The 17,832-nt window shown below is 48.2% G+C and overlaps 1 long non-coding RNA gene across 2 annotated transcripts in view; it reads left to right on the top strand.

Annotated features, from left to right (window-relative positions):
- Positions 1 to 267: 267 nt before the first annotated feature.
- The window catches only part of LOC114013425 (uncharacterized), a 42,458-nt gene continuing 24,893 nt past the window's right edge, over positions 268 to 17,832 (top strand). For both annotated transcript variants that reach the window (XR_003556381.2, XR_008745455.1), the window contains exon 1: positions 268 to 522. This is a non-coding gene — a long non-coding RNA (uncharacterized LOC114013425). The remainder of the gene's footprint in view (positions 523 to 17,832) is intronic.

The raw sequence follows: 17,832 nt of genomic DNA on the forward strand, positions 1-17,832 counted from the left end.
GCGCGGGTCCGCCCCGCGCAGTCACTCCCGGAGGTGCCGGCTCGGCCGTGCGGGGGGTGGTGCGTGGGCGGCAGGGCGGGGGGGCGAGCGGGGGAGCGGGGGGGGGGGCTGCTTCTCCCTATCTCCAAGTCAGGCTCTGAACACGAACTGGCGCTTTTTTTTTTTTCTCTCTTTCCATTTTTTTCCTTCCCTTTTTTTTTCCCTTCCCCCCCCCCCGCTTTCCCCCCCCCCCCTTTTTTTTTCCTGCCTTTCTCCTGGAAGAGTGCAGGCACACATTACGCGAAACCCACAGCCTTTCGCGATACACAGCTAAAAACGCTCTAGTTTATTTATATAGCCCCTCCACCCTCGGCTCTTCCCAGCCGTCCCCAAATTCCCTAGAAATCCAGCTAAGGCGTGGGGAAGAGAGAAAAGCGTTTTGGAGGGGAGGGAATCATTTATTTTTGTTTCGTTTGGGAATTGTTTTGGTTTGGTGTTTTTTTTTTCTTTGCATACAAAAATAAGTGAAGAAGATTTTGCAAGGTAGGTTTCTCTGTGTGTGTGCACGCGTGTGTGTGTGTGTGTGCAGGTGTTTTGCTTTTGCTTTTTGCAAAGTTTTCTGATTTCAGTTGTTAGATGCTTTTCGAAGAAGCAGACTTTTCTGTTTCGTTCTGCTGCTTGCCTTTGAAAAGACTGGACAACATTGCATTCCCCTCCTTGCAAAGAGTTCTCTAGGCTGTCGTGTCGTGTGTCCTGTGTATTTGATGTTCCTGCAGGAAAGCATGCTAGTTTGCAAGCTCAAACTGCAGCCAGGGAGCTATGTACTTAAGACCCCACACACACTTTTTGCAGAGGCTGCAACTTTCACTTTGTCACATTTTGGGGTGGGGGGAGAAGGAAGGCATCGACTCACTCGGGTAATGAGCTTGCAAATTAAATTTTAATTGCAAACAGTCAAAGTCAGCAGCGTTAAAGCTTAAGGAGGATGGAAGGGAGTTGACATTTCTTGCATAGAGAATTTGCTACCACTGGGAATTGATTGAAAGCCCGGGGGGGGGTGGGGGGGTGGAATACGCAAAACAATAAGAAAGTAAATTATGAGACAAAATACTAATTAAAGTGATGCGGGAAAGTGAGAGGCTGTTACAAGCTCTAACCACCTGTAGAGGGAAATCTTTATACGTAGTAATTTCTGATAGCTGATCTATAGAGAAACTAAAGAGAATTACATGTTCCAAACTTTGCTGCTCTGCAATGTGCAAGCCAAGATGCCAAGCTGCTCAGTTAATTCTCGGGGGCTTGCAAACTGCTAAGCCTGTTAGCTCAGGAGAATCCAGGGTTTAGCAGCTACTGAGTCTTGGTCTCCACCTTGGCTGCAGCCATCTGTGGTGCATGTCCTGGTTTTCTTTAACGCTGCTGCACTCGACGTGGTTATCAACAGATGTCTTGACTGAGAAGAGTGGGTTTGATTTATTGCTAATTTCAAGCGGGTTTCTTAATCGGGAAAGGTTGGATGGTCTTTGCTGTCTGAGGGGAAGGTTTCTAAAGCAGCCATGGGGACTGACTGCTCTAACCAGTGGAAAGCCTTTTCCCCTCAGAGAACCCTGCTCAACTTCTGTGTAACCAAAAGAGTGATAACTAATACCGTGTGGTAACTGGCACAGGGCATGATGCGAGTGATGTGCCACACCTTGTGCAGTGCCTTTTCTTCTGAGGAACCTCAGGGCACTCAGTGGAGCAATGAAGCAGCCTGACCTCAGAGGGGACCCGATGTACAACTGCAGGGTGGTGGCCAAATGCCTCAGAAGTGTGAGGTGGCACTCGAAGTCAAAGCCATGGCAGGTGGTGCAGAAAGTCAAAAGTGAGGTGGTTTGGAGGCAGCATTTTCCCTTTGCATCTGGTCATGCAGGCGAGTATTTCCACTTGTCATGAAGTGCAGATCTGTCAGGAATGGGCCGGGGTTTACAGAGCCCTCGTCTCTTAATTCTCCTGTCTATTGCACCATCAGTCCACCTCCCCTACAGAAATATGGAAATCTTAAGTTAGCTTGGCCTTGAATCATCTCTATTGATTGCCATCTGTTCACCCCTCATCTGTCATTTGCCTATCCAGCTGAGAAAAGGTGGAAATCCTGTGGTTTATTGCTGTGATTCTTGCTGCACATGTCATCAGGGTCATCTGATTAGTGAAAGCTGCAGGAGGTGAAACACCATAGGGCAATGCCACTCTCTTCTTTCCTCTGCACGTCATTACGACAGCTGGAGTCCATCACCTGGGGGTGCTGGTTCAGGTCCAGCATGTGCCTTCATAATATACATTAGTATCTCTGATTTCTGGTTCAGTGACCTGTACCATCTACTGCCAAAAAAGCAGGTTTTCTGAGGTTTGGGCTTCATCTGTTTTCTTTTCTCGGCTCCTCATCCCCACCCCCAAATCTTTGACTGATCTGGATATGTGAGTGTTTTGAAACACCAGCAGGTTTGAACAGCTTCAGGAGCTCTTTGCTTGCCCCTTCAAGGAAGCAGTCTGTGACAGAATGACTCTTTGTAATGAGTTTTCATTAACTTCTTTCACTTCCCCTTCTCTGGGAACTTCTGAGGTCCTACACATGGTCTTCTCAGTACAAACTCTCTTTAACCCAGATATTCTCACATCCACTTCACCTATGAGTCACTGCACTTTCTAGCCTACAATTACATTTGCATAGCTTGTGCAATAGAGGGAATTCTCCAGCTTGAACAAAGCTCATCTACCTTTCTGCAGCATTCCAGATACTGTGTCTTTTCATGTCAGGTCTACAAGGATTCTCTGCGATGAAACAGCTAACCACTGCCTCTTTTTCTGCCCTGTCCTTTCTCTCTACTTCCATTTCCTTCTAGTCCAACAATGAACAGGACTGCATCAACACAGGATCTTAGCCTGAAAGTGCTTATCTAGGTTTAGATGCTTGTGCTGAAGGATATTCCTTACCAAGGCTCCTCTTGCTTCGCGTGTTCTTCTGCTGCTCATGATTCTCTCATGTCAAACTATGTCCTGTGATGCCACTTGTCTCAAGGAGGCCGCATAAGCTAGTTGTAAAATGAAGTTTTTATTGAAGACGACGGTATCATATGCCACCATGCAATGTATTAAGAGTGTCAGGTGGACAGCCATGTAGATGAAAATTCTGCATTTCTTCGCACAGTACCTCTCCGGATTGTCTCAATAATTGCATAGTACTGTTAGAGACCTAGGTACAGTCGTCTTCATAGTAAGTGGACAGCTAGACCAGCCCTTTCTTATGAAAAGCCTTCAGAGAGGCAACTCCATGCTGTCTTATATACTCTAGGAATAAGAAGCAAAGCTCTCTCTTCTGCTCAACTATGTCTATAGAAGGACTGGACAAAAAGTACTGGTAAGGTAGAAATATATTTTGTTCTTTTACCAGACACCATATGCTATTTATGACCATTGATCAATCAAGCTTCCATTGTGCTAAATATTGTACTTCTTAAGTGGATAAATGAAAGAACAAAAGAGTTTATTGCTTGGACTCAACTCACCTTCAATTTATAGAAAAACAAAGAAGAGGGCACAAGTCCACAAACTGTCTGACAGATGTATTGTCCTCTCTCAATTTCATTGCGGACCTCTCTGAAAGACACTCCAAACTTCATTGACACCCCTGTGCAGTCTCACTGCCGGGTTAGCTCACCTCTGCTTTCTCATTTGAAAAACTAGTGTCAAGCAAGATGAGTAGCTCCAGTCATCCATATACTCCATGGCGTATTTTATACTCCGTGACATTTTTCCCCTTGAAACACCAAGATCACAAATAAGATAAGATTGTCTCACCCCTGATACTTGCCTTATTGCAATGCATTCAGGCAAATTCTTGTGTAGAAGCTTCAGTTTCTTCCATTTTTCAGGCTTAGTCCCCAGCTTCCAGTTGACTCCCACCGTAAGCGTGAGGCTGTGCATCTTGCTCTTGCCACCTGTGACTTTCCACTCCCCTTTGTTCTACCCAAGATCTCCTTCCTATCAACTTGTGTCTGTCTCTTACTGTGATCTTACCAAAATGATCTGCATAGCTGGAATACCTTTCTGCAATTTTAATTTTTCCACGTCTCTTCCAAAATACAAACCCATGCCAGGACACAAGTCATTTTCATGGAGCTCCATCTTGGTTCTGTGCCCTGTGATTTGGGCTGTACCTTCACGGCGCAGGTACTGTGTCTTGCTGATTATTTTGTACAGTACCCACCACATCATGGGTGGTTAGGTAACGATGACACAATCTGTCATTATTTTCCTTTTCTTTCCCCCTGAATAAGCATCAGCTTTATTGTAATGCCCCAACCTCTGTTTTCAGGTGCTGGCTCCTGGCTAGAATGTTCCACGTGATTACTTTTTGATGCTGTGTTTGCACAGCATCCAGTAGAATGGGAGTTTAACCTCTGATTGCCAATATATAATAATAAGGCTCCCATTTGAAAGTTTAACTTGTGACATGTGTTGCTAATGTAAGGAGCAATCAACTGATACAATATTAAAGTAACAGAAATTAACACGTTTCTAAATTTAGCTAAGTACTCATTGTCAGTCTTGAACAACAATTCAGGATAGCTTTTATATGCAAACCTTGAACTACTCAGAAAATCATTACATGGAATATAATTCAGACTTTGTATGTCTATTCATATAGTCTACAATAATTGCAATTACTGCAAAAGCAGCACCAAAACGATGATTGGTGAGGGATTTGCAGAAGTATATGTTTCATCACCTGGCTCTGCAGCAGGCATTTATAGCCATATGATAATAGCCAGCACTTCTCTGTTGCTCATCTATGGATCTCCAGATATTCTGTTAATGCTCAGTAAGTTATGTATGATACTCACTTCCCCATCCAGTTCACATCATGAGCTGGGTAAGTATTAATACACATCTCCTGACATTAAGAGAATGTAAATGCAGCCACAGCCAGGAGCAAGGACACAGCTACTACCCATCCTTTCTTTGGCAGGCCCAGTGATAAGGGGATGCAATAGAGAAGACCACAATGGTTCCACTGCACACATTTGGCCACACATTGGCAGATAGGAGTGGTGTGATCAGATGTATGCAACACAGTGGTGCTTCTGAAGACTATCTTAAGGGCCTATACTCTTACAAGTATTGAAATGTGTCTTTCTTCCTGTTAATTTCATGGCATGTCTTGTCTTCTCAGTCATAGATGTTAGTCCAGTAGCTGTCACAGTTCTCCCTAGGGGAACTGAAGCATGTCTTAACAGTAGAGACTTATAGATATGTCCAATCACATGAATTTCCTCCTTGCAATTCATGATTCAATAACACCACGTACCAATAGCCATAGTCATTTATTTGGCAAAGTAAAAGAACATGAAGTATTGTAACTTTCTATAGAAGATTCAGCAGCTAGGAAAATAAAAGCCATTGTTGCTGCTTGGCCAACTGGTCCTCCTGGGAATTCCAGAAGTTCTGTACACACTGATGGTTTGCCAGTCACAGTCAGGGAACCAGTGACTTAATTTGTAAACTGTGCACAGCAAAGACAGCTTGGATCCAAGCAGAAACAGCTTGGATCTTGGTGCCATTTATAGGGTTGAACTTGCTATTAGCATGTGGTGCATAAATGTTAACTCGTGATAAAAATAGATGTTCAGACAAAAAGTCATATGTGATCTAGATCTTGTGCTCCATTCATGTTTTAATTTTCCCTGATGTTATTGGTAACAAGTTTGCCAGATGTTTCTGCCCTACTGAATGTGGCTTTCTGGAAGTTCAGGCTCTAGCTAGATAGGAATGCCAGAACTACTGAATGGTGTGAATTTGAGATAATTTTTTTTTGCCGCAAAAGGTAAGTAGAGAAGTGACTGATAAAATTGCCATCCTGTCCTTGTTTGAATATCCATTGGATGTGCTGGCTGAGTAGCAATTTTTTGTGTTGTAATTTTTGATAGACAGATTGAACTACACTATAAGGAAGAACAAATCAGAGAAAATAAATTAGGAAAGAATAGTGTTGCAGGAGCATCATAGGTCAGGATAAGAGTTCACAAGGCCATGTCTTCCCAACCCTAGGCATCTCACCTTGTCTTTCATCTCACCATCTATGAAATGTAGTTAAAGGAATGTATTTTCTTTTTCCACTCCACTGTCTTCTTCCTTGAGAGTACTTGATTTTTTTTCTTTGATTGGATCCTTTGGCTTCATGTTCTATTATCTCAATAAATAAATTCTTCCTAAATTACTTTAATATCACCCCACTCCATATCCCATTCTCTCCCATTGGCTGTAATACTGGCTAGCTTGAGGTAAAGACTGATGCAGATTTTTTGCATTTCTTCATCACTGCCTTCTCTTTTTTTCTACCAGTACAAGATCCTGTATAATACACCTCAAAGTGTTGTCTTATCCTTCTGTTCTTGTTTATAACTCTTTCTTTAAGGTGGTTGCCAGATATGTGTTCACGTTATGTTAAAGGTCATGGGTCTTATTCATGAAAAGTTCCATTTTAAAGGCTAATGAAAATCAAATTTTAGTGTAAAGGCTCATCAAATTTATAACAGGATTCCTCAAAGGTTATGCTCCTTATATCTGAAGTATGATGCCTATTCACTGTATTTCTTCCATAGGTTCAACTTTCATTAAAAAGTGGTATGGTTTTCTTTTGATGTCATCCTCAAGATCAAGACCTTAGTACTCTTTTTCCACCAGCTTCATTATGCTAATGGTTTTCTTCTTTTCATCCCTGTTACACAGAAGTATGTCTCTAGGGTCTGATTTTGCAGCCATTGGAAGAAGATCCAGTTTCTATCCTTTTATATATTACAGACATGATATATCTCTATAATGTAGACAGAAAAGCTAAAGATAACAAAGCGACCCAGGTATACTGGCATTTCAACCCAAAACTCTTCAAAGTGTTTATCAACGCAATCTGTGTGAGATCACATTAGCACGTGAGTTGTCTATTTTGTTGGTTTCCTGGTCTATGCATCCAGATTCTCCAAACATTCCATAAACCGAAGTCATAATAAGTCCTTGATCTTCTGACACAGGTGAGATTTTCTTTACTAACATACTGCACAGCCTCTTATTCTGATGTTGGAGGAAAAGCACTTTTTTCCTCCTTGTGCTTCCTTGTATGCTCTGATCTCTCTGATTATTTATAATATTGCTGTCTTCTTACTGATGACTTTTATTGATTATCTCAATGCTATAGATATCTTCAAGAACATCCTGGTTAGGTAAGTAGGTATTGTCCTATCTTTGTTTCATGGGTGGATAAACCAAGCATAAAGTGATGGGCACTTCACCTGATATTTGAGGAGAACCTCAAAAATATTCAAGGAAAAAGCCTTTCCATGAGAAATTTTGGATCAAGACTTGTTGCGGCAAATTTGTGATCTGAAGAGGAATATCTAGATCCTGATTCTCTGTTTTAACTAGCAATTACTCTTCTTCAGGTCCTTTCACTAGCTTATACTTTGCAACCTATAAGAGCCAGTAGATCGTTGAATAGATATTGCTCTAATTTATTTCCATTTCAGTGTGATTGCTCTTTCCTCTGGGTGTCATAATTTCCTTTAACAAGAGTTAACTAGTGTAAGTTATCAATTGCCCTGATACAAGGTTAACTATATTCAAAAAGATGAATTTTTTTGTGAGTTCATGCTATATCTTGGTGGCACTTCACTCTGTTTCTGGTCATCTTCCGTTCTCCTTATATTTGGAATGTATCACATGTCATTCAGCTGCCCAGGTGAACTAGGCCAAGATTAGACTCTAACTATTTGTGGGAGTAAGACTAGCTTAGGAGAATATAGCAATTAATGAATGGTTCACAGGTCAGCAGAACTCCAAGGCTCTGAGGAGGTAACTCTGGAACTACAGCAAAATATTGTTAGGCTTTTTTTTCCCGTTGTTTTGCGCTGCTCCCTCTGGCTGATCCTTGTCCTGAAGAGAGAAGTGAAAACCATCTTCCAGGCTGAAATGAGAAAAAGGTGGAGCCTTGAACTTGCTGGATCAAAAACCCAAACAAGTAACAAATACCACTAAAACAGCTTTACTTGCAAACTAAACTACTTTCTAGGTGACAGATTGTAGTTGTTTTGAGCAGCAATTTTGTACAGGCTAATGTTTTACTACAATGACTAATAGTAGTATCCCAATGTGTGCCGCTGTCCATCAGGGCACAGTTTGGAACGGAAATTTCCAAGGGTGAGGACAGTCTGATATGCAGATTGTGTGTATTGGAGACTGCACTGCCTGCTTTGGCATCTCCAGTAGCTCTAAGTGAAAGGCCACATACCTGCAGCTGATGGGCACTCTGCTGCTTCGGCCAGTATCAGCAGTATTGCTGTTGAATGGAGGTAAAAATACAGAATTCATTGCTCTCATTAGGACTTCATTGGTAGGGAGGCTTAATTGTTTGGAAACGAGGAGGTTGCTGATAACTAAATATCAAGATAGAAGATAAATGTTCCTTTTAGTGCTTCTAATGATCAGGAGAAGTGGGGACGGCTGTTTGGTACATGATCGCCTGCCAAACATTCTTTCCAGTTTGGATGGTTTCCATTTCTTTTTTTTTTTTTTTTTTTTTTGATCCAGAGATTCCTGGGCACTGGACTTTGTTTCAACCAAGCCTTTAGCAGCAGACAGGCAAGACAGGAGATGGTTCTGCTGAGGTGGAGATGAGACATTTGGGTGGAGAGGCAGAGGACAGCAAAGGAGGAGGCAGGCCTGCTTTGTGAAATTGAGACTCGAAAGATGGTGCTAAATCTTCCAGAAGAACAAACCCTTTGGCAAAAATATTTAGTTCTTTCACTAAGATTAAAGAGTTTAGGGGGAAAAAAAACCCAAAAAACAACAAACACAGATGTGACTGCAAGGAGCTGCTCAATAAGGGCAGCAGGGAGGGAATTCCAGGCATCTGGCTGGCTTGAGAGGGCCTGAGGTCCAGGAGCTGCAGGGCTTGCCACTATGCCCGCCCCTGATCTGCCACAGACATCATCCTTTGTACACAACCATGCCCATCACCTTTTCTTTGCAATAGTGAAAAGCTAAAGAGCTTTCCTCTGGTGAACACTACAGAGAAATGCAAAGCTCTTAGGTATGTGTGGGAGGGCAGAGGGAAGATGACCATCCCCTCCTTCCACAGTAGTCCGTGGGTTGTCTGAATGCTCTTGGGTCTGAGTGGCAGAAGGTACTTGAGGTGTGCACGCCTCCATCCTTAAACTGCTGTGCGGCCTAACTTTTTATTCATCCAGGATGAGCTTTGTTGCAGCTCTCGGAGAAGGTATGTTTCACGTGTGGTTCTTTGCCTAAGTCTTGAGATGACAAGATCTGTCCTTGGTATAAGGTCTTTCCCTACTGTGGGTATTTCTTCGTGTCCTGGCTTCTGGGCTACTACTGCTGTAAAGGCCAGCTTTCCAGGTGTATATGGTGAAAACGTGTGTGTGTGGGGGGGGGGTTCCAGGTCTGACGCACAACACCTTCTCCCAGTCCTGGGAAGATGGGTTCATGGCTGATGTGTGCGGAGATGTGTGAATGACAATGTGCCTGCTCACTTCTACCAGAGAGTGCGTGTCATCATTTAAAATGCCTGATCTATCTCCCCAAGCTTAGCAGTGCCTAGATGTGGTCTTGTATAGGTGTGTGATGCCCCCTCCCCGGGTGCTGCTGCAGTAGCAGTAGTTGGCAATGGCATCATCTGGCTAAGAGAGAGAGGCAAGAAAGAGCCTTACCTCATTGATTGCAGTTTATTGACATTAGGAAATTCATTGTCTGCGGAAGAAGTTGGTATAATTAAGCGAGTTAATAAATAAGAAATGTGTGTGTACAGATTAGACAGTAAATAACTTACTGTCTTCTTGATTGCCCCGGCAATTTTGCTTGTCTTTTCATGCGAGGTGTGAAGTGGACTGATGGTGGGCAGAGCACAGCAGGGGATTCTTGGTGCTCACCTGAGGAAGAGACGGTCCCATAAACCTTGGCTTCCCCTCGGGTGCTGGCATGTGTGTCTGACCCTGTCCCCGGGGTGGGGAGATTGTTTAATGCTTTAAGTGCCATTTTCCAACAAATGAGAGATGTGTTTAAAAATAGCAACAGCCCTTTGCGTTTGCCTTTTTTAGGCGTATTAAGAAAGAGCTGTGTCCCTTTGTCTGGGAGACAGGGAAGACGACCTGCTCTTCAGGGTCCTCATTAGCTCCTCTGGGACCGTGGAAGGGCTCCTTGGTAGCCCCCCTCCCCGGCTGCATGTGTTAATTGTCGCCTCTTCACACCCTTAGTGGCGAGCGAGGTCGTTTCAGAGATGTGTTTTGCTTAATGGGAGCTGCGAAAGGTGTGGTGCATAAAGGAAATACCTCTCTTGGCCAGATAAACGTCGCATTTGTCAGCAGACAATTCTCTTTTGTCTGGTTGCTTTTGATGCCTGGGTTTGGGGTAGGGGGCTCGGGGCCGGGGGGGTGGGGGGGGTGGGGCTCGGGGAGGGGGGCGAGCGTGTGTGTCTGTGTGCCCCTGTGCAAGCTCAGGTTTAGCCATTTGCGTACAGACTATAGCAGCATTATAATTTTTAATTGCAATTTCATTTGATGTTCTCTCCCTTTCCCCCACCCTTGTCTCTGTATAATCTGGATCATTGCTCTCTGTAGCTGATTCCGTGGGAGACCAAGCAGAGTGCGTGGGTGCAGAATATAGAAAGCCAGAGCCATAGAATCTGTTATTTGCGTCATTCTAGGAGACGGGGCTGTTTGCCTGACAAATATACAGAATTAATCCTAGTTTTATCAATATCTGTCTTTTGCTACAGTAGCTAAATACAAGTGTAAGGTGGTAGGGGGACTAGCTGCTGCTGCTGGTCGTATTGGGGGGGGGGGGGGGGGGGGCCGGAGAGGAGGAGACAGAAAGAAAGGATGCTAAAATAGATTCAGCTACCCCCAAGCTGTTTGCCTTACAAATATTCAGAAACCTGAGATTTTTATCCAAATTGCTTTTTGTTAAAATTGCTAATCACAAGAAGGGCGAGGGGGTGGGGGTGTTCCTGCAAGGTCTGGCTATGCAGATTGTTCTCCCTGCCTGTGCTTCTGCATGGGATATATGTGTGTTTTTTAAGAAATATCTCCCTGTCCCCGGCGCATATTCCTTTTTTTTTTTTTCCCCTCCTCTCCCTCTCTTACAAACACACACATGCACACCCCTCAGGATTTTTGTGCAACTCAATAGAGAGCTGCACAACACAAAATATGGGGCTTGCTAATTAACTCTTTTCCTCGAATTGAAGTGCCTTACTGCAAGCACAAAGCTCTAAGCACAGACATCTTTTATGATGAACTAGAGCCTCTGAAGAGGAGAATCTGAACGTGACGTCAATAGCTGATAACTGACGCAGCCTTGCAAAGGAGTCTCAGGCTGGCTCCTTGCAGCCTGCAAGCCCTAATGATTCTATTTTTTCCCCAGTTCCCCCTCGTAGTGAATTACTAGAACGCAAACACACACACAACCTTTTTTTACCCCATATATATATTTATAGATCCTTTATTCTCCAAACAAAGGATTTTTTTAAGGGGGGAAAGGCACTGGGCGGGGAGGAGAGAATTAAAAAAAAAAAAAAAAAACCACACCAAAAAAACAACAACCATTCTTTGTGCTGGGTGCAATTCACTACATGAAACCATCTCTGTCTCTCGGCAAAGCCAGCATCCCTGCCTGAAATCCACATTTGTGCATGATGGCAAACGGGTGCGTGGTGGTCGTGTTTTTTCCAAAGCCCACTTTATAAAGACACCGCAAGAAGACAGGCACAATAATGCTTGCAAGGCAACAGGCAGAGGCACAGAGACAGACTCAATACAACTGTGGATTAGGGGTTTGTGCAATAGGACAGCATGGAAGGCGGTCAGTTGGGGTCGTTTGGTGTGGGTTGTTTTTTGGTTTTTGGTGGTTGTTTTTTTTTTTTAATTCCCTGCAATGATGCACCTGAGGCAACTGTGAGTGGTGGTGCAGAAAGAAGCTGGGGTAGGGGGGTGCCTGGTTGGGGGTGGTTGTGTTGTAGGGGAGCAGACTTAATGCACATTTAATGTTTTGGACGTAGCGTTCCAGCGAAATGCCTTTGTGTGTGGATTTTTTTCCCCAGTACCTGCTAAAAATAGCATCAGGGTTTTGATCGCGTTCCAGAAATAGACAGAGGGTTGCACTTGTATAAAAAGCGAGTGCGGGTGCAAGAAAACCTGGACATCACCGCAGTATTTTTTTCCAACTCCTGTCTGGAAATTAATTGTTGGATTCCCCCCCCCCCCCCCCCGGTTTCCTCGCCACCCCCCCCCCGTCCCCCCTCCCTCCCCTAACCGAGGAGTTCCCGTTTGGGTAAGTAGTGATCTTTCCTGTGCATGTTGCAGAGAGCGGCTGTGAGTCTTGTCTTTATTTTATGCATGCCTGGATTCATTTTTCCCCCTTCCTTTCTACTTTTCTTCTAAAGCGAGAGGGGTATACTCGTCTACATAATGAATTTGGTGCATGCTCGGAGCCCAGAGACAGGGAATTCTTGCAGAAAAGGGGAATCACCCTGTCGGTAAATCTCTGAATCAATAGCGAGCTGCAACTCTCTCTCTCTCTCTGTCGGCGCTGTTGAGCCCCTCTCCCTGCCCGCCCCCCTCCCCGTTTTCGCCCTCCGAGGGGGGGCGAGGCCGGGCCGCCGGCGGGGCCCGGGGGGAGCGGGACGGGCGGCGGGGGCCGGGCGCGCCCCGCGGAGCGGCCGCCCGGAGCTGTCCGCGCCCCGGTGCTGAACCCGCCGCCCGGCCCCGGCCCCGCTGCCCGGCGGGCGGGGGCCGCGCCGCGCCGCCCGGGAGCGCCTCTCCCGCGGAGGCTTCCCCGCCGCCGCCCCTCCGCGCCGCGCCGTGCCGCCTGCCCTTCCCGCCCGTGCGTTTGAAAGAGCCTGTACCTGATGATGGTGCTCCGCAAAATAAGAGGCTATAGGTTGCTTTACTTGGACTCACCCCTTCTCCTCCCACCTCATTTTCCCCCTCTAGGTGCTCACACCTTCCGCAGACCGTGTGTGCGCGAGTATCTAGTTTTATTATTGCCCGTCCTTCGCGTCCTTAGTCATATCCTCACCAGATGAGTTGGTGGAATGACTGAATTAGAGGCGAAATAGTGGGGGACTGTTGTGGTGTGTACGGAGTAGATATGCAGGGTTACCTCGGTGCTGCGAACACCCGTCATCCCCCCATCGCTCCTGGGAGCCGGGGAAGTTCTCGCTAGGCTATGAGCATGCAGGTTCGCAGGCATTCCGGCTAGCAAAGACGTGTCATCAGCTTGCATTAGAAGAGACGCGGATACACCGTCCGGTACTCACATGCACCACCCCGTTATCCCGCACAATGGTATCCCTCCGAATCGGCCGTGGAGGGGGGCTGAGCCGCAGACTCAGACCTGCAAGGGGTGGAAAAAGCACAAGGCAGACAATAGCCGAGGAAGCAGCTTTCCCCTAAGCACGTTTAGCCACAGCCTCGCAGTAAAAGCAAGCTTAGAAAATGGTGCACCTACCACACAAAGCCCAGCAACAATTGCGGATCCTGCAGACAATGGCATGATGCGGCCATGAACATCAGTATAGCACAGCACATTGGGTTGGGGGGTGAGAGCAGCTCCCGGCCAAGACCGCATGCAATGGCTCTAATCTAGGCATACAAAAGACATCATTTCTTGCAATTAATCAAATACCAGCGCCTGAATTCACAGCATGGTACTCCGCCCACGGCTGCCCTTAATGTCTAAACCGTCCCTTCCCCGAGCTTGCGTGGTCGTATTTACAAGCGGACCCGCTATCTAGTTTGTTTGTTTGGTTTTTTAAGGAAAAAAAAAATCCCCTTACGACACGTGTAGCCAATCATTGCAACTCTTAATATATCTCTATAAAACAGTCATTAGAAACAAGAAATGCCCTCCTTCCTCGCCCCCTCCCTCGCCTTCCCAGCCCTCCCCTCCTAGATCGTTGCCTCTCTTGGCACAATGCATAAGATTACCCTTAACTGGATCCTATTAAATAATTCAATGGTGGCGGTGTAATTTTGCTTGGAAACTGCACGGATTTCCAAGTCGTGACTGTAAAAGTGAGTAATGTGCTCTGGCTGCGTCATGGCTCCAGTCACAGATGGTTCCAAACTGAGGAGAAATCGTGACTTCGACTTGAGACGTCCCCTCTCCATGAAAAGACCATCCAATCACAACGGCGTCGGGGGGCAGCCGGACTCCGCGGAGCTCGCTTTCTCCTTGCTCTCCCGTCCGTGTGTGTGTGCGTGTGCCCGCCCGTGTGCCCGTGCCTGCGCGCGTGTGTGTATAAAATCCTCAACAAGTTGCAGGAGGGGAAGGGAGAGGAGGGGTTAATTCTGGGGAATCTTCTGCACCTAGCGAGATCGTGACCCTCCCACACAGTACAGTAACTTATATACATACCTGGAGGAAGGGATGCTTTGCTTTTGGGCTTTCTGGGAAAAAAACCCAAAAAAAACAAACCAAACAAAACCAAACCCCCCAAAAACCAAAACACTGTTGGTGACGGTTGCACCCCGCGCGGGACTCCCCGGAGCGGCCAGGGACGCGCCCCGCCAGGTAAGTGCTGGGGGTTTTCAAACTTCTGCTGCCTGCGCTGCCCCGGCCGCCCTGCCCGCCCCGCGCTGCGCTCCGCTCCGCCGGGCTGGCCGGGGGCTGGGGGGCGCGGGGCGTCGTGCGCCCGGCGGGCAGCGGCGTCGGTGCGGACGGGAGGAGGGAGCCTCGGCGGTGCGGGCTGGGCTGCGCGGGGGTGTCTCGCGGGGGTGTCCCGCGCCGCTCGCGCGGGACCCGGTGCCGCCGCGGGTCAGCGGCGGACTTGCAAGTTCTGGAGTTCGGGCTGCGGTACGAGTGCCCCCCGGTCCCCTGCGGGTCCCAGCCCCAGCGAGGGCGTGCGGCACGCGGCGAGGGCGTGCGTTTGCCTTGCTGCCGCTGCCGCGGGCCCCCCGCAGGCTGCAGCACAAGACCTCTGGAGTTCGGTGACATGTCCTGGAAACTTTTACCGGGCGGGTGTCCCTGCCGGCGGCCGGGCGGCTCAGCGCCCAGCACGGTGTTACGGCGCTGAGGAGCGGAGGGGAGGGGGCGTCCCGCGCCCCCCCGCCGCCCCGGGGAGGTCGCGCCCCGGGGTCGGCCGGCTCTCCGCGTTAACGGGGGCGGTGGGAGCAGGGAGCGGCGGCGAGTGCCCCGTGTCCCCGGCTGCCCGCCGGGAGGTGGCGGGCGGCCGGGGGCGCTCTCGTCGGGGGGGAGCGGCGGCTCCGCGCCGGGGGGCCCGCGGCGGCGGGGCTGGTCCTTAGCTTAGCGGCGCCCCTTTGGCAGCGGCTTCCCGGAGAGGGGTTTGGGGGTGAGGGGGGTCCGGGCTGGCCCGGCCGCGCTCTCGGACGTGCTGTCGTCGCAGGTTCGGTGACTAATTAAGCATGGAGAGGGCGCTTTTTTTTTTTTTTTTTTTTCCTTCTTCCCTTCCTCCTTTCCTTCCCTCCCGCTCTCCTCTCCTCTCCCCCTTTCGGGAAAAAAAAGAAGGGGAAAAAAAAAAGAAGGAAAAAAAAAAAAAAAAAAAAAAGCCGAACTAGGCAATGTGAGGCGCTGCCTGATTGGTGGGTGACGATTTTAGCCCGCACCAATGAGCTGCCCGCTTGCTCTCTATTTATTTAGCGCTCAGGGGGGAGAGTTTTCTCTTTACGCAGCGCCCGTGCCCAGCGCCGGAGCCTCCGCGCCGAGCGGGGCCGCGGACACGCCGCGCTCCGCCACGCTCCCGCGGCCCCGCGCCGCCGGCCCCGCCGAGGGGGGGGTGCGGCGGGAGACACCCCCCCCCCCCCCCCCCCCCCCCCGCCACATATACACACACGCACCTCGCCCCGGCGGGGTCCGGCGTTTTCGGAGCGGGACTTGGTGGGGATGGGGGGTGGGGACCCGGCGTGGAGGGGGATGGCGGAGCCGATCGCCCGTGGGTCCTGTGGATGTTATGGTGGCAACCGGATGCATGGATGTAGGAAGCCGCGGGAGACTTTGTCCTTCGCGAATCTTTTTGCGGTCTGGGCTTGCTGTACATAACTACCTACCCGGGAAGCCCTTACCCCAAAAAGCATTCGCGGAGGGCGCATTCGCCGAAGGAGCAGCAGCTGCGATCGCCGACCCTTGGACTTATCTAGACTCTGTGGGCTTCTATTATTAATTCCTGGCACCTTTCCCTTTCCCCCGTCCAGCCCGACCCCCCACCCGCCCCCACCCCCCCCCGCTGTGAGTGTATATATGTGTCTCCCTAGATATATATAGTGAGAGAAATAAACACCCTTTCCCCGCTTTCCTACTCCGCTTGGTCCCCGAGACGTTCAAATATTCACCGTCGCCTACTAGCTAACTTTTTAATCGACTTTTGCCTAACGGAGCAGATCACACGTTTATTCGGATAAATGTATGGTGGCTTTTATTTCATTAATGGAAAAATAAAAATAGAATAAAACTTCCTAAAAGTTCTCCTACCCTCACCTTTTTCCCCCCTCCCCTCCTCCTTTCAGGGCATAGCCGTGTTTAAAAAATATGGATGTCCTGGTTGATCGAGATTAATTCATGAAAAAAATATTCGGAGAGATTCATTAATTGCTTTGTAATCGGGAGCCTCGGCTTATTTCGAGGTGGGGAGGGTGGGATTTACTGGGATCACCCCATAAATAATAGGGAGGGAGGAGGAGGGGGAGGCGCACGGATCCGCCGCGGTTTGGGGGAGACCCCAGTTAGCAGGAGATGCACCATGGAAGCGCTTGCCAAAGGCGCCTCCCTCCCCCCCTGCCCACTTCCAACCTGATTTTAAGCAACTTGCAGTCCGGTGATCTCTCCGATCACTCTTTCCCCAAAAGCTAGTGCCCCCGAAAAGGGTAAAAAAGGCAGAATCCGGAGGAAAACCCAGGCGAGGCGATGCTTTTGGACGAGGTGATTGCAAGCGAGCAAAGCAGCATCAGCACCAGCTCTCTGGTTCTGAAACTGCCTTGTGCATGCACACAGCACTGAGAGCATCTCAGGCAGGAGTTGGGGAAGCTGCATTTTCCCTCTCTTTGCAGTAATTACCAGCCCGGATTCCGTGGGCAAGAAATAAAGAGCAAAGAGAAATCCTCCCTGCTTGCCACCCCCCCAAAAGAAGGAGCGATTAAGAGCAGATCTGTCCGTGCAGATCAGCTTCGTGAAAGAGACAAGATCTGAGCAGCAAGTTGGTAGCAGAGTGGTCGCTTGACGCAACACAGGGGCCTATGGTTTGCCCGGCTGTAAAATAAAAAGGAGGGGGGGGGGCAATCTAATGCCTCGACTGTTAGAAACTAGAAGGGCTTCTCCCCTCTGCTCCCCCGACAGCAGCACGGAGAGCGATCCGGCTGAGAAAGGGCTGATCTTGCACTTCAGAGAACCCTGCACTGGAGAGATCGGGCGAGGATCACAGTCGAGGCTAAGAGTTAACATTTCTCGAGAGATAAAAGAGATTTTGAAGCCCTGCCTGCACTTTAGAAAAGAGTAAAAGGCCAGCTAAGGGATGGGCGAGGGAAGAAGGCGAAGGAAAAGCACCTCATTGCTCCCCTCCCTCCATTCTTTCTTGCTCAGGACACGTAGCTTGAGCACCGGCTGGCTTGATGAAAACAAAGGTGGAAGGGCCACAGCATCTTTCACTTAGACTCGCATTTTCATAATTATTTATCCTTTACTATTTAGAGAAAAAAAATGCATTTGTCCTTTCCGGTCGCCAGCAAACCTCTTTATGGGGGTTTTATTCATGTGAGCATGTTTTAAAGGGAGAGACAAGGTACTAGAGGGAACTTGGGGAAA

This window comes from Falco peregrinus, chromosome 1 (genome assembly GCF_023634155.1).
Source record: "Falco peregrinus isolate bFalPer1 chromosome 1, bFalPer1.pri, whole genome shotgun sequence".
Lineage (NCBI taxonomy): Eukaryota > Metazoa > Chordata > Aves > Falconiformes > Falconidae > Falco > Falco peregrinus.